This window comes from Gouania willdenowi, chromosome 8 (genome assembly GCF_900634775.1).
Source record: "Gouania willdenowi chromosome 8, fGouWil2.1, whole genome shotgun sequence".
Classification (NCBI taxonomy): Eukaryota; Metazoa; Chordata; class Actinopteri; order Blenniiformes; family Gobiesocidae; genus Gouania; species Gouania willdenowi.
This window is the reverse complement of record NC_041051.1, coordinates 29,114,078-29,130,921: the sequence shown is the minus strand read 5'-3', so window position 1 is coordinate 29,130,921 and position 16,844 is coordinate 29,114,078. Positions and strand designations below refer to the sequence as shown.

General features: G+C 35.7%; 1 protein-coding gene across 5 annotated transcripts in view; it reads right to left on the bottom strand.

Annotated features, from left to right (window-relative positions):
- The window catches only part of LOC114468102 (thyroid hormone receptor alpha), a 169,386-nt gene extending 157,432 nt beyond the window's left edge, over positions 1-11,954 (bottom strand). For 2 of the 5 annotated variants that reach the window (XM_028454801.1, XM_028454806.1), the window contains exon 1: positions 11,157-11,503. The gene's annotated coding sequence lies outside the window, so the exon portion shown is untranslated. Of the gene's footprint in view, positions 1-11,156; positions 11,505-11,572; positions 11,697-11,733 lie in introns of those variants that run through there. The other 3 variants (XM_028454798.1, XM_028454799.1, XM_028454802.1) reach the window with 3 other exon arrangements.
- Between the last annotated feature and the right edge of the window lie 4,890 nt (positions 11,955-16,844).

Here is a 16,844-nt window from a genome sequence, read left to right as displayed (position 1 = left end):
ACAGTGGATACAACTTTCTAGTTTGATGCTTTTTGCCAGAAGTTCTATAAAAAATAGCCTAAACTACTATATGACCCTCTGACCCTTGTCAACGAACCTGCCAGAGCCCTCAAGGCCTGGACCTGCTCTGGTGTTCATTGCCATGACAAGACTAAATCTCCAAATGTGATTTTCACTGACATGACTAGTTTTTATATACATTAACTATATGCCTCTGTGGTGGCTCAGGCATTGTATGACCACCTGATAAACGATCATGTCAAATAATCATAAATTGGTTTATGCACTTTGGAAGAGCTACAAAAACAAATACTTAAATCACAAAACATATGAAGGCTCTGCCTAATCTAGTACAGATGCAAGCAAACCATCAACGTATGGATCCACGAGAGCTCTGAAGGTCTGCTCTGGTGTTTATCCCCAAGTAGAGGATGCTTTAAGTCATTTAAGTTGCATGATGGGATTTACATCGACATAATTAGCATGTCCTGCACATCCCACTGACGCCAGATTGGACCAAGATCCATAAAATCTTAAGTGTTTCCCAAACTCTTCTTCTTCAATCTTTGCCCTGAGGGGATGCACTGATGCTTACTTAGTCCTTCTTTGGTGCTTTTGCCAACGTGACAAGTCTGCAGGTGTGCAGCCACAGCCAAAAATAAGGAGTTGCCTTTGCTCCACATGTGCATCAATGAGGGCGGGGGCCATTGGGTCAGTTTTGATAAACACTGACCTCTGCAGACCACGGCACGCACCAGAGCTGCAGAAACAATACTCCCTGCCCCCGGTCATTCTGCCTTCACAAGTCGTCCCTTTTTGTCGACCTTCCTCAAATTTTTTTGCTTGCACATTTTTCCACATTGAGAACAAAATCTTCATGTTCTGCCAAAGATTGCAACATGGCATTTTTTATCTCGTGCCAACTGGAAACAGTCACCAAAAGATCCATTTTACTACTTCCTCTTTACAGAATAACATGATCCCACTTTGCATCACACTCGCTGTGAGACTGGATTGCCAAACAGACTGACCCTACGACACAATCGGAAACCTTACAAAACACAGCGGCATTGATTCAATTTCCCCTACAAACAAGACCTTGGAGGAAACCAGGTCGACCACTGACCACTGTGACATGAGTGAGTGCTGCAGGCTAGAGAACAGAAGAAATCCTGTAGTGAGGCCATTCTTTTAAAAGACAAATGCTGGCACACACACAGTGGATGTAATGTTATTAGCCAAAGTGAATGGGTTGGCATCACCGCACACAAAAGCATGGCAGGATCGCTGCAAAAGCCATCACTCACCAACCCACAATCCTGCAGAGTCTGTCAGACCGTGAGTGGACGGGCGTGCACTCGCTGGAAATACCTTTCTTTATATTAAACATGAAGTTGACTTGGGTAGATTTTGATTTGTGATTAAAGCTTGAATAAAAACCTGCACGTGTGCTTTCATCCTGAATCCAGCTGCAGCGGATACCGAGCGGGAAAAGGAGATTTTACACAGTTTACTCACAGTGAAAATTACATTCACTGCACTGTCACATCAGCTAGGCTGTTATTTACCAACAGTGAAGATACAAATTGGCTGTGCCGCTAATTAGGGCCCTCTATTTATTTCTGGGAGCAGCTCGCGGAGAAGAAGCCGGATGCAAATGAAAGCCTGGGTAATCGTTTCCTTTCAGCCAGATTAGAGGAAATGATAATAAATGATCAGCTGCTTTCTATAGGATTGTGTAGAAATATGAGTCAAGTAAATGCAGGTATTAATAATGTGCAGTGTATCATGATCAGGGTCACACGCACGGCACATCCTGGACAAGCCCCCGGTTATTACACACTGTAGCATGTACGATATGCCTTCATTTGATTTGATTGGGAAAAAAAAAGAAACTATTAAAAAATAAATGTAAGTTTTTATAGATTGAATTAATTGTATGGCCTTTTTTACAATACAATTTTGTAAAAACAACAAAAGAATTAAATAAAAATACAAAACAGTTTATGAACACAGGCTAAATATTTAAATAAATATGGGGTTATCTTGTCATAAAAACTGCATATTAATGTACAAAATGATCTTTTAAGAAATTATATCATTTATATATATACGTGAGCCTGGTTCTTCTGGAGGTTTTTTCCTGTTAAAAGAGAGCCTTTCCTCTCTGTCACTGATGCTTGCTCAAGTGGAAATGTTGTGTGTTTGTGCTATGAGATGATTTATTGTTATATTTGTCAGTAAATAATTTAAGTTGTTTTTAAGGCAAAGCTTAAAACCTGTTTGTACACAGTTACGTAAGTCCTTAAATTCCTGTTTTTATATATGTCTTTCATATTATTGTTAGGATTATTTTCATGTGTTTAATGGTTGATCTATTTGATGTGCAGCACTTTGATTGAAAGTGCTCTATAAATACATTTATCATTATTTATAAATAAATAAAGATGAATTTCATAGATTTTTTTTCTTCAAATATACACAATTTTATATTATTTATAAATAATACACAGTTATATTTATATATTAGAGGTCTAATTATTTAGAGACTTTGTAATTAATTAATCTTGATTATTTCTAAATTAATCTTATTACAATATTTGACATGAGAAGCAACATTGTTCAGTTTAAACGGATTTTGGTTCATGACTGAATCACTTGAAAGAATAAATGAGCTAAAAAACAAAATTGTGTTTATTACTTTCATCACTGAGTGATAACATAATGAATATAGAATATTATGATTGCATTGTTCATAAAGCACAAACTTACATTTAAGTAAACTATATTCATGCTTTTCTCGATTTTTTGTAAACTTTCTAAAACAAATGTGTTTTTGTGTATCAAAATAAAAAAACAGCACTGGTGTTGTGGTCTGTGCATCAGTATTATGGGTATACCGGGAACTCGTTCAGTGAGAAAGGTTCCGCACTGTTTAGAGTGAAAAAAAAAAAGCAATTAAATGCACTTTATAAAAAGTGCATTATTTTTCAGTAATTAATTCATCGCAATCAAGGAACAGCCCTATTATATATAGATGTGTATAACAGAAAATGTGAATTTAAATAGTGCGTTAACTTTAGAAAGTTATAAAAATTATTTGGATTTATTAATGTTATTTAATTAGGTCCATACTTGAATTAAAACACAAGTTAATATGAAGAAAGAATCAATACTTGTTTGTTCAAAGATTATTCTATGGGTCATAAACAGTAAAGTGGTGCAGAGAGTGTAAGTCAGGACATGGGCTTTATGTAAAGCATGCGTTGCGTTGTATAAGAGGAGGAGGGCACGTGGTGGAGGTCACGTTAAACAGCTAGAGTCAAACCAGGCCATTTGTGCACTCACTTTTTCCCTTCGTGTAGAAACAGGACATATACTTCATTGGACAAAGTCTCTCATTTCAGACTCATATTTTAAAAATCTAATAAAAGTGTTTTATGGCATTGTGCAGCGTGCACCAAGCCCTGCGTGCTGACACGCACACACGTTGCACACACACACACTGCCTGTGTGAGCACATTCCAACAGATATGTAACACGATTAATCTATATATGCTCCAAATTTACTTTGGGTACACAGTGAACCACACAAGCCCCTCCCCCTCCCCTTACTGCTGCCTACATGTGTGTGACGTCAGCGGGTTGAGGGTCCTCGGGGGACTGGGGCAGCGGCTGCCTCCACACTGCACTGGTTATGTAACCGCTCACACATGAACACATATAGACACACACACACACACACAGGCAGAAAGGCGAGGGGGGGGGGGGGGGGGGCTGGTTGTCTTTCCTGTCTCTCCCTTCCTCACCTCCCACCCACTCCCCCTCCCCCCTCTATACATTAAGCCTCAACCTCAGAAAACCAGGACGCCGGCCTCCCAGCACACACGAGGAGGGGAGGGGGAGAAGACGTCAAAAGAGGTCACGTCTGGCTGCTGGCAGAGATTATATAGCTGCGCATTTATGTACGTATGCATGCACATATATATATATATATGTGTCTATATACATATACAGGCGCACTCACTCAGAGGTGAATGTAAAAAATTTGTAAAGCACTCACGTTAGGGCTGCTCGATTATTGAAAAAAAATTATAATCACGATTATTTGTCAACCAAAAACTTATTTCTTTTTTGTACAAAACGATGTAAAATATATTTTTCAAACATCCTCCAAACACTAAAATCAAGTGCTTTTGCACAAAACAAAAAAAATATGAAAAAAAAAATATTATTTGAATACAAATAAATAACAAAAAAGGTACAGAGTATTTTTGATTAAAAATATTATTAAAGTATGTTCTCTTTTGTCAACAAAAGGAAGGAGGAGCTTGCATGTGCATGCATTAAAAAACTCAGTTAGTATTAAAAATATATTTATTTTTTTTTTCTCGTGTGTGCCAAGCTTTATTCTTGTAGATTGTGGACGTTTCTTATATTTATCAAATAAAACATATGTATGGAAAAATAAATAAATAAATAATCGTTTTTCTTTATTATGTTATTTTTTGTAATCTGTGAGTGTAATAATCAAAATGGTAGTAGAATTTAGATGAAGTGCACAGCCTTAACTCAAGTTACTGTAATTAAGTTGCTTTTATGGGTACTTGTACTTTTTAAGTATGTTTCTAAATCAGTAATTTTACTTGTACTTAAGTATGTTTTAAAAGAAGGAAATTGACTGATATCTGTTACTTATTGTATGGATATTGTAGGTAAAAGTAACAGATTACAAGTACTCTCGTTACTGAGTTTGTGATATTTCTAAATTAGTCATTTTTACTTGTACTTAAGTACATTTAAAAAAAAAAAAAAAGGAAAATCATTTTTTACAGTTCTACAACCCAAGTGTGACGGTTTTTTTGTGATTATTTTGTTAAATCTGTTTCATGGCACATTGAACATAATCCATATGTTCTTAGTGGTGCTATTACTAAACAACACCCGGTCACTTTCTATGGGCTCATGTTGGGGTTTCTACGTTTTACTGTATGTTGATACCAACATGGCACATTTGGCATGTTTTAGAGTTCATAAATGTATCTAGATTCATACATTTTCAATTCAATTCATTTGTGGTATTTTATTTTTTTAAATACATATAATATAATAATAATGTACATGAGATGTTTACTGTATGCAAGGGAACCGTGGCAAGATTTATTGCTAATTAGAATTAAACAAGTAACTTTTACTTTGAGTACTATTTAACTGAGATTAGAGCTGGACAATATAACGTGATTCAAGATATATCGAATTTTCTATTTTGGAGACATAAAATGACAATATTGCCTATATGTTTTACTAGTTTTGATTTATACAATCACACAGTGCAAATCACAATGTTTCCATATTTCTGAGATATATATTTTATAGTTTATTTTGTATTAAAATACTTGTTTTAGGAGTCGCTGCTTTCCTTACTTCTCAGAACAGCATGAAAATCTCAGTTTAGATAGATTTATGAGTATGTTCTAACCCACACTACAGAACTCACTCACACGTGCTGTCCCCTAGAGGAGAAAAAAACCCAAAAGTGGCACATTTTGTGCAGCTGTTTTTTTTTTAATAAATGTGCCTGTGTGGCATTTTTAAATCAGCAAATTTAACCCAGAATTGTCTTTCTGGTAAGTGAGTTAAAAATATCCAGATTAATATCGTATATATCGCCATATTGAGAAAAAATATGAGTTTTGCCCAGCTCTAATTGAAATACTTTTTACTTGTATTTGAGTATTTTATCATCTGTGACTTACTTGTACCTGTGCTCGAGCACAATTTTAATCAAGTAACAGTACTTCTACTTGAGTAGAATATATCAGTACTGTTTACACCTCTGTCCGTACTACTCATACATACACACACACACACACACACACACACACACACACACACACACACACACACACACACACACACACACACACACACACACACACACACACACACACACACACACACACACACACACACACACACACACACACACACACACACACTTTGAGCGTGGCTGTATTTCTCCTACCAGCCCTTCAAACAGGATGGATTTCTTTAATCATCATCTCATAAAAAGTAAATAAACTAATCCCTCTGAGCTGTGATGTACTGGTACCTGCCTGGGAACACATACAGCAGCTGCAATGTTTACATTCACTGCTTTTCATTGGAGCTCCTTGTAGTGAGGGGTCTAATGAATCTCTGACAGGTGGCTGAAAACTAATGGAAAAAGCCCTGCGTTCCAAATTGATATGTGGGATACTGGGAGAAAACTCTCGTAAAGGTTGTTGTTTTGCTGTTGTTGTTGTTGTTGTTGTTGGTTTTTTTAACGCTAAGCTTAACTCGAGGGAAATACAGTGTTTTATTATTTCCTGTTTCCATATTCATCCTCGTTTTCACAGCCCCCTTGTGCCGATGTGACAGTTTGACAGTGGACTCTTTGAAAATGTCACACGGCCTGTTAAACAGATGAAGGGAAAAAAATTAAGATGAGAAACACATTACACACACACACACACACACACACACACACACACACACACACACAAAAAAAAAAAAAAAAAAAAAAGGTAAATGTTACGCGACCTCCAGCTGAGGAATATTTCACGCTCACTGATGAAAACGCATAGTGACAGCGGCGTCAAACGCAGAAGACCCAAAACTGTGTTCTGGGGGTAAATAATTGAAAACAACAACAATCCCGATCACGCTCAAACATTTTTCTGGGCAAGTCATCAAAGATTCAAAACTTCTTTTACATGCACGTGGGTAGGCCTGCACAATTAATCACATTTTAATCCCGATTACAATTAAATTAACCTGATTGTCTGCAATATTTACATTTAAAATATGGGTTCTGCACTCTGTATTAGTGAATTTATTCAGTTAGCCTTTGGTGCATTTTAAATTCTTGGATTAATTTTTTATTTATTTTTTTAATATAATTTGTTTTTTAAAGCTTAAATTTGCACTGTAAACTGGACACACATTGTTTAAGTAGTGCAATAAAAACACACATTTTTCCCTAATATGATAAATAATTCTGATTATAATCATAATTACAATATTGACTAAAATAATCGTGATGATCATTTTGGCCGTAATCGCGCAGCCCTACACGTGGGTGACGGAGAGAATAACAACCCCTCCCCCACCCCCCAAGAGTCAATAAGTCACTAACAACTCCACACTTATCGATACACAACAATTAGGGAGCAACAACAACAACACAATGAGAAAGCTATGCACACACAAAGACACTGGCTTTGTTTACACAGATAAGCTTCACTGATCATATAAAAACATGCCACGTGGATTAAGACAGGGGGATAAAAGAACAATAAACAGGACTGATAATACAGATTCAAAGCAGCTGCATAGAAATAACTGTGATAAATACATAGTGAGGGTATAAAAAACTGACAATTAATAAATAAAAAAAAAGCTGTAGACCTAAAGCCATGGTCAGTTACTGAAGAATAAGTCAAATAGCTTTAGATTCAAACAAGAAAATGTATAGAGATACGTATCATATATAAGCAATTGAACCACACAGAGGTGCATAACGTCAAAGTATCATGAAAAAAAGATCCAAATAGGGCTGGGCGATATATCGAATATACTCGATATATCGCAGCTTGTAGTGTTGAAAATGACCATACCGTTAAACTCGCGGACTTTTTTTTTTTTTTTTTTTTTTTTTTTTTTGAAATGTCATCTTAATGACAACATGCACAAAAGGGCACTATTTGTTTTAAAATATTGTAGTGGCATTATGTACAAAAAGTGCACTTTAATTTTGTGTTTTGAAATGCCATGTGAGTTGCATCCTGCACTAATGTCTTGTTTTGAAATGTCTCTGTGACAATTTTGCACAGAACGTGCACTTTCTGTTGACAATTTTATGTTTGAGCGACTCACTGTTTAATAAATACAGTTATGTCAACTTTGACTTAGTTGTGATATCCCCTTTTTTGCATGAAAGTTTAAAATTGGCATATATTAATGCAGTATGATCAAGAATGTTTTAATGTAGACATATAGAATCATCATACTGGTGTGATTTTGTGCATCAAAGTGTTAATTCAAGGGTAATACAAAATAACGAGATATATATCGTGTATCGTGACATGGCCTAAAAATATCGCGGTATTTATAAAAGGTCTTATCGCCCAGCCCTAGATCCAAAACAAGCAAAAAATGACCAAAAAACCCCACATTTCTACATTAGATACAAATTAAAGAAAAAATGCAAAAACTAAACAACAAAAAGAGTAACAAATGGCAACAAAATGTCCACAAAACCACCAATATCACAAAGACAAACAATAAATGACAAGACAAATTTATTTGTATAGCGCATTTCATACACAAGTCAACACAAAATGTGCTTTACATGATAAAACATTCAACAGCTTCAAATCAATAAGAACATTTAAAATCATCAGTAAAATCAATTAAAATCATCGACAAACACATTATATCAACAACATGACCAAAAATCTCCCTCTCATTCATACGCAAAGTGCCTTTAACTTTGATTTAAAACTTTTCACATTGGATGCTGACTTCAGCTCTGCTGGCAGTTTGACAGAAAATTATGATTATTTTGAGCAGTTCAAATCACCTACAAAATGACCACATGAGGATTTAAACACATATGCTATTATTGAACAGTAGAAAACACAAAATATAGCTCAATAATGTCCACAAAAACAGCCTTAAAACAACTAGTGCTCACCAAAAGATCCAAATAACTGCTAAAATCTAACAATAAAGAGGACAAAACAACGGTGCAAAACTATAACAAATGTCTACACAGTGCAAAACTTTATACATTCTAACACAGAAATATGCAAAAATCAAACCACACCTAAGAACTACTACAGAAATGAAACGATAACACATGCACTAGAGCTCCAAAACAACTCAAATGTCCTCAGAAACCATTAAAAACACAACATTAGATCAAAGAGCTCATTGACTATTAAATGACATCACAAATATCTAACGTTATAAATCTAGACCATGCTACTTCAGTTACAAAAACATGCAAAACAGCCCCAAAATTAGGACATTTATTGCAAATATTGACTACAAATTGGCCCAAAACAACCATAAAATGATCATGAAAACACATTACAGCACCAAAACGACCAAAAACCACCAAAAAAATGGATGCCAAACAACATCACAAATGACCACAGGAAGACTTTTATAGACGTACAATAATTAAACATTAGATAACACAAAAAAAGCAAAGCATAAATTTAAAAATGACTTTAAATAAAAGGCCAAAAACATGAATTTACAGCAGCTACACAATTCCCAAAATGTGGTGCAAAAACAACAAATAAATAACAGCCTCAAAAATCAAGAAATATGAATTTATAACAGCAAAACTGTATAAAACCTAGCAGACAGGTTCCAAACACCACTAAACAACCAGGGTGATACTTAAAAAACATGTAACAACACAATATACAGCTAAAATTAAAACTAATAATACAAAAAAGACTAAATGCACAAACAGAGCATAATAGTCCCATAATTAAAAAATAGATAATGATCATAAAGTGGTGCAAAAACACCAGAGAAAAACTTATGCAGTAAACAACCCCTAACCCTAAAACACAAAGTCGTGCTAAATATAGACTAAACTATCATACTGTGCAGCAGCCCTCCGATGTAAACATGTGACTAAATAGAAAATGGTGCAAAACAACATCATAATCACCACAGGAAGCCCTATTAAGCAATTAATAAATATTAAATAACTCAACCAATACATAATAGCTAAAAAAATATAGATACATAATAAACTAAATATTAAAATACCCTTAGAAAGCCCAACATACAAACATACATACACACATATATATACATATACATATACTGTACATACACACCTACACATACATGCATATGCACATACACACAAAAACACTACACACATACATAAACATACACATACATACATTAGGGCCCTATTAAATCCACGTTAACAAAATCGCGGAATTGACCAATGAAAACGAAATGGACAGAATCAGCATTAAACGTGAGGCAAGGAACTTTTTTTTTTTTTTTTTTTTTTTAATGGCTGCTTCAAACGCAGCCTAAATCACCCCAAACACCGTCTAAACTGCCAAAAAACTACGCAAATCATCACTGACTCCTAAATACGGAGCCACCAGTGCCCGCTTAACTTTAACGTGTCTATGAGACTCCGTTCGTTTATCGTCAAGCGCAGCGGCAATATTCTGACCCCTAGTGGTGAAATAACTGAGACATTCTCGCAACTCATTACGGTCTGGAATGATGTCATCAAGATCGTTTCAATTAGGTTAATTAAAATTAAGATGATCAAAACGCAATCAATAAACCTGATCAGATTCAGTAATCCATTGATCCCTGAGGAGGAATTGGGTGACATTAATGCTGCTCTCATAAATCTTTATATGACATGAATAATTAAATAAAAATGAGCAGTCAGAATAATCCATGTCAGTACAACTTATATCTACTTTTTAATTTTTGACATACATTTTTATTTAATGATGCTTTGTTTTTGGTTTTTTTTGTTTGTTTTTGTTTTTTTAGTATTTATTTTGTTTCCTCGCAGGGGTTGAAAAAAATTGATGAATAAAAAAAAATGTGGAAAAAAAAATTTGGAAAAAAAAATAAAAACATTTTTATACGGCCCTAATGCACACATATATACATAAATACAGACTATACACATACAGACATAGATATACACAAACACACACACAAACATGTATGTATATATATATATATATATATATATACACACACACACATACAGACACACACATCTAAACATATACAGATATACACAGACACACATAAACACAAACATGCATATACACATTACACACACACAAACATATATATATATATATATATATTTATACACACACACATACATACACACACATCTAAACATATACAGATATACACAGACACACATAAACACAAACATGCATATACACATTACACATATACTGCATACACACGCACACATATACACACACACACACACACACATATATATATACATACACACATTACACGTAAATACATATATGAATATAGAGTCACACATAAACAAATACATAAATTTACATGCACACACTCACAGCGTCCACGCCTCAGCCCCAGCCTGTACATGCAGCTCTATAGAAAGGCTCCTGCAGCTCCAGCCTGACACACATGCAGCAGGATCCACGCCAGCTCCCCGGCTGGCAGCGGACTGTTGTCGGCACCTCTTCTGTCAAAAGGCGGAGGAATGCCGGTGAAACGTGGACGGTTGTGAGGAGTCGTACGAACGCGCAGCAGAATGTGGGTTAACAGGTTCCTCTGCGCCGCAAACACAATGTTCTGACAGCGGAGGAAGCACATGGGCTGTAGTTTCTCCACCGAGGGAGGAGGAGGAGAAGGAGAAGAAGGAGGAGGAGGGGGTATAGGCTGCAGTGCTGGACTCCCCCTCCCTCCCCTCCATTAACATATAGGTAGAGTACAGTACAGCCCGGGTTGACGTGAGGACAACACTCACCTTCCACCGCCGCCGCCTTTTCAATTAAACCCTCAACACACACACACACACATATATATATATATAAGTTACACACGCGGTATTCATCACCATCTAATGCACAAATAACAGACACAACAGTACACGCACGCACGCACGAGCAGGAATAAAAGCAGCTTTACCGTTCCTCCGTTAGCCAAAGCCTCTCCCCGGTGCTAGCCCCCCTCCCCGCCCGGCACCGGCCTCTCCCTCTTCCGTTATAGTCCGCTGTGTGCTGCGCTGCAGACGGGACGGACACGTCCGCCGGGCCGGGACTGCCAAAGTCACGGTCACGGTCCACGGAGGGGAACTACTCTGGAGGGGAACTACTCTGGAGGCGCCGCCGGCCCCCTCCGTGCTGTACAGTACGGGTGAATGCGGGTCAGGAGGGGGGGGGAGGCTCCACAGCAGGGGACACAGTGACCCCCAGCGGCCAAACACAGTCACTGCAGCTACAAGCGGTTATATAAGTGTTAGGGTTAGCGCTGGGCTTATGTTATCTATTAGGGTGAGGTGACGATATACGATAACGAAAGGAGATCATGCTTTTTAAAAATGGAAGACCAAAGTATAGGATAATAATGCAGTTTGAAAAATAGATTAAGAAAAGTTTTTGAATCATGTTATTGTTGATTTAATGTTTTTACTGCTGATTTTAATGTTCTTATTGATTTTTAAACTGTCGATTCTGTTGCACTTTTTGATCATGTAAAGTACATTGAATTGCCTTGTGTAGGAAATGCACTATGCAAATAAGTTGGCCTTGCCTTGCCAGAGGTGGGATAATATAAAGAGTTCACGAGGCAATATACGATACTGATCTCACAATAATGACACAAAACAATATTTTTGCACAGGAAAAAAGTCCTAAAATCAAAGGCAGGTTTTTTTGTTCTTCAAATATACACAATTTTATATTATTTCTAAATAATGCACATTTATATTCATATATATATATATATATATATATATATATATGAATGTACATTATTATATACTGTATTCACAATTGTGCATTATTTTTTAATAATATAAAATTGTGTATATTTGAAGAACAAAAAAAACTGCCTTTGATTTTTGGACTTTTTTTTCTGTCCAAAAATATGAATATATGTATATATATAGGGCGTGCGGTGGATGAGCGGTTAGAACGTCAGTCTCACAGCAAGACGGTCCTGGGTTCAAGCCCTAGGGTGGGCAGGACACTTGGGTCCTTTTTGTGTGAAGTTTGCATGTTCTCCTCATGCTGCGTGGGCTTCCTCCGGGTACTTGGACTTCCTTCCACAATCTAAAAACATGATTAGTAGATTGATTGGAGTATCTACTGTAAATTTCCCGTGAGTGTGAGTGTTTGTCTGTCTGTGTGTTGCCCTGCGATGGACTGGTGCCCTGTCCAGGGTGCACCCCCGCCCCACGCCTATCGAGAGCCGCTAGGCACCAGCAGACCCCCGTGACCTGAAAATAGATTAATGGATGGACTTGATTAATAAAAAATATCTAATAAATTAAAGACTTTGTAATTATTGATCTTATAACAATAATTAAAATGAGAAGCAACTTTTTTCCAATTCAAATTGATTTTGGAATATGACTGAATCAAAGAAAACAATAAATGAGCCTTAACAACAAAATTGTGTTCATTATCTTTTAATAACTGAGTGATAACATAATGTGTAACATATATGAATAATGAATATTATGATTGCATTGTTCACAAAACACAAACTTAAATATACGTAAGCTATATTCATGGTTTTCTGATGCCCCTCAGTTCACCTGCTGGGCATCAGGTTTCTCCCCCCTTCTCATCTCTCATATATATATATATTTATATATATATATATATAGAGAGAGAGAGAGAGTAGCTTTATTGATCCTGTAGTACATTTCCTGCACTGTGCGATCAATAAAGCTACTCTACTATATCTATTGACTATTGTGCATATATATATACACAGTATATACATTGTTCTCTTCCCTCCACACCTACGTACTGTTTTATAATGTATACAATTTGTAAATACTGTCTATGGTAATCTGTTAGTGTTTATTTCCCTATAAATGTCTGTCGTTGTGTTGAATGTGGCACAAAAAAAAAAAAAAAAAACACAATCCATGAGGTTTCCCACTTTGAACTCACTGGTTTTCCACTGGAATCCAGTTCCTGATACGTTTAATGAGGTTTTAACAGCAAAACAAGAACCATAACAAAACAACTGAGACAGGAGGTCATGAGTAGCTTCATTTTCATGTGCACAAGTGCCTTTTTATTGCAATAATACATCTGCATGTTGGTGTATATTTACACACACATCCCAACAGAACAACAACTTTGGACTTTGAAGCACTGAACACACAATGTGAGAAGACGAATTCAGGAGTCAATAAAACACACATATATCCACCATATCTTGGTCCTTCTCTTTTTCTGGTTTGATTGTGAACGGTGAGATGTCCGACCGAGTCCTTCCTCCAGTCGCTTCTACTCGTAGAAGCTGCGATCACTAGAAAAAGACGTAACAGAGCTTTATTTTAACTTCTCACCAATGTAAAAAAATAAAACCAGGAACACAAAAATACTGGAGAGGTGGCTTTCTGTGTCTCCCTGCACCAACACACCTGATAAATCAGGCCCTCTCCACAGCTGGATGATGATGCATAGATATAAAGTCTACTGGAGCATCTAAAGCAGACACTGGCAACTGGCTGTCTGGGGACCACATGAGGCCCCTCAGGCTAATATAGAGCAGCCTTTCCAAAATAAATACACAAAATGACAAAATGAAACAAAACTAAAACAAGAACACGCTAAATTACTCCAAAAACATGCAAAATTACAAAAAAACAAAAGAAACACAAAAACACATAAAAAATACCTCCAAAAAATAGAAAGATGACTTTGAAAACATGTACAATTACAGAATTACAAAAGAACAAACAAAAGAAATACAAAAACACGTAAAAAAATTACTCCAAAAACACACAAAATGACTTCAAAAAAACATAGAAAACTACAAGAAATACACAAAAATGACTCCTAATCATGCAAAATTACATTAAAAAAACCCCAAATGAACAAAAATACAAAAAACTCCAAAAAATATAAAAATGACTCCAAAAACACACAAAACAATATCAAAAATAGACAAAAACACATAAAAACCACAAATAAATACAAAAATGCCTCTTAAAAACACACAAAATGAATTTAAAATTCTATTAAAAAAAAACTACAAAAATTATTCCAAAAACATGTAAAATTACAGAAAACAGACAAAAACACATGAAAAATGACTCCAATAATACACAAAATGACTTAAAAAAAATACATAAAAATCATAGAAAACCACAAAAACACACAAAAATAACTGCAAAAATACACAAAAATTTTAAAAAACTAAAATGACAAAAAAGACAGCCGAAAGAACAACAAAACCCATTAAAAAACTCCAAAAAATACAAAAATGACTCCAAAAACATATAAAACCACCAAAGAGTAAACATAACAATAGACAAAAAAAAGACACAAAACAATAAGAAAACAAAACACACAAACTTCAATCAATCAATCTTTTATTTGTATAGCGCCAAATCATAACCAATGGTATCTCGAGACACTTTACAGTAGAGCAGTCTTAAGGACGGACTCTTCATTTTATGGATACACACATAAGCATATATACGTATATACACATACATATGTATCCCACACCCAACATGAATTCATCAAACTTCTTGTTCTCTCCTGCATTACTGCTCAGATTAAATATTTTTCCAAATGCTGACATAGATTTTGATAAGGTGACGACTGAATCAGATAACATACAATCCCAGTTTTGTGGCCCCTGCTGTGATAAAAGCTGCTCTCCAGTTTCACAACAGCTCTGAGTTATGGCAGAAACCTCCTCAGAGCTGCTATCCTGCATGCTTTCCATCCCTCTTTGCTTTGTAGTGTCTTATCAGGTCCTCAGCAGCGCTGGAGGATGACACGACCGTCACATCCTCGTGTGTTACTGTAGGACAGAATGTAAAAGATGCAGGACAGGAAACCAAGTCTTTGCCATCTACAAACTCTGCTTCATGTGAGCTGTCAGGGGGATTTTTTTAACGTTTCTGAACTAGGAAGTTGCTTTCCTGCAGACATCCTGCGTACTTACAGAGAGTCAGGTGTGTTGGTGCATGTGTGGTGACATCTCTAACAACAACAACAACAAACACAGCAAAGATCTATGATTTAATTCACAGATTGTACAGAAACGTCTAAAGCAGGGGTGTCAAACTCATTTTAGTTCAGGGGCCAAATACGGATAAGTTTGATCTCAAGTGGGCCGCAGAGGTTGGAAATCAAACAATTTCAACATTAGTGCGACTTTGTATTTCCACATATTAATAATATAAATGTATGTAGTATATAAGGCACAGACAATATCCAAGCAATAGGTGACAGGTAGGGACTATATTTATTTAATTTGGGGAAATCTTGTCAAATAATTTGAGGATTGAGCAGAATTTTGGAAAAATTTAGCTTCTTTCAACAATTTGTGTGTAAAATGAATTCCATCGTGTTATACAAGAATGGGGAAAACTGTGAATCCCTGCAATTATTGTAGAGTTTCATTGAATTTGTGACAAATTCAATGAAACTCCACTTGTATAATTGAATAATTCTGCTTCCATCCAAATACAACTGTTGAAATGTTATTTTTTTCAAAGTGTATCATTTTTGCATGGATGCCAATATTTATGTTTGGATATGATACAGTGATTTAAAATTACCCAGTTTATGCTTAATTTCCATAAGTAATTTCCATGAAAAGTTTCTATTTTTTGAATTTTGCCAAAATTCCTGCGCTTAAGTTTCAGTAGAAATTTGACAGTTGAGTTTGACATGTGGTCTAAAGCTAATTTAAACAATCTATTGCTAATAAAACAAATGAATTAAAGCACATTGTGAGTGTAGAGTGTGGAGAATTCCTGTATAACGTCATATGTTTGGAATGGGTGTGAGAATGGAAATGCTGACTGGACAACAAAAAAGAGTGAAATGGTTTAAAAATAAAAATGATTATAACACAAAATGAAACAAAACTATAAAGAGTGATTTTTTTTATGCTCCTTCTGTGGTAATGTTGTTTCCTGGCACCATAAGTCATGTGACACCTAGAATGGAATATTGTAGGAAGAAAAGTAAATGATACGTGATATTAAACATCACTTTTTATTTAATCTCTTTTAATCTCTAGTTTAATAATAA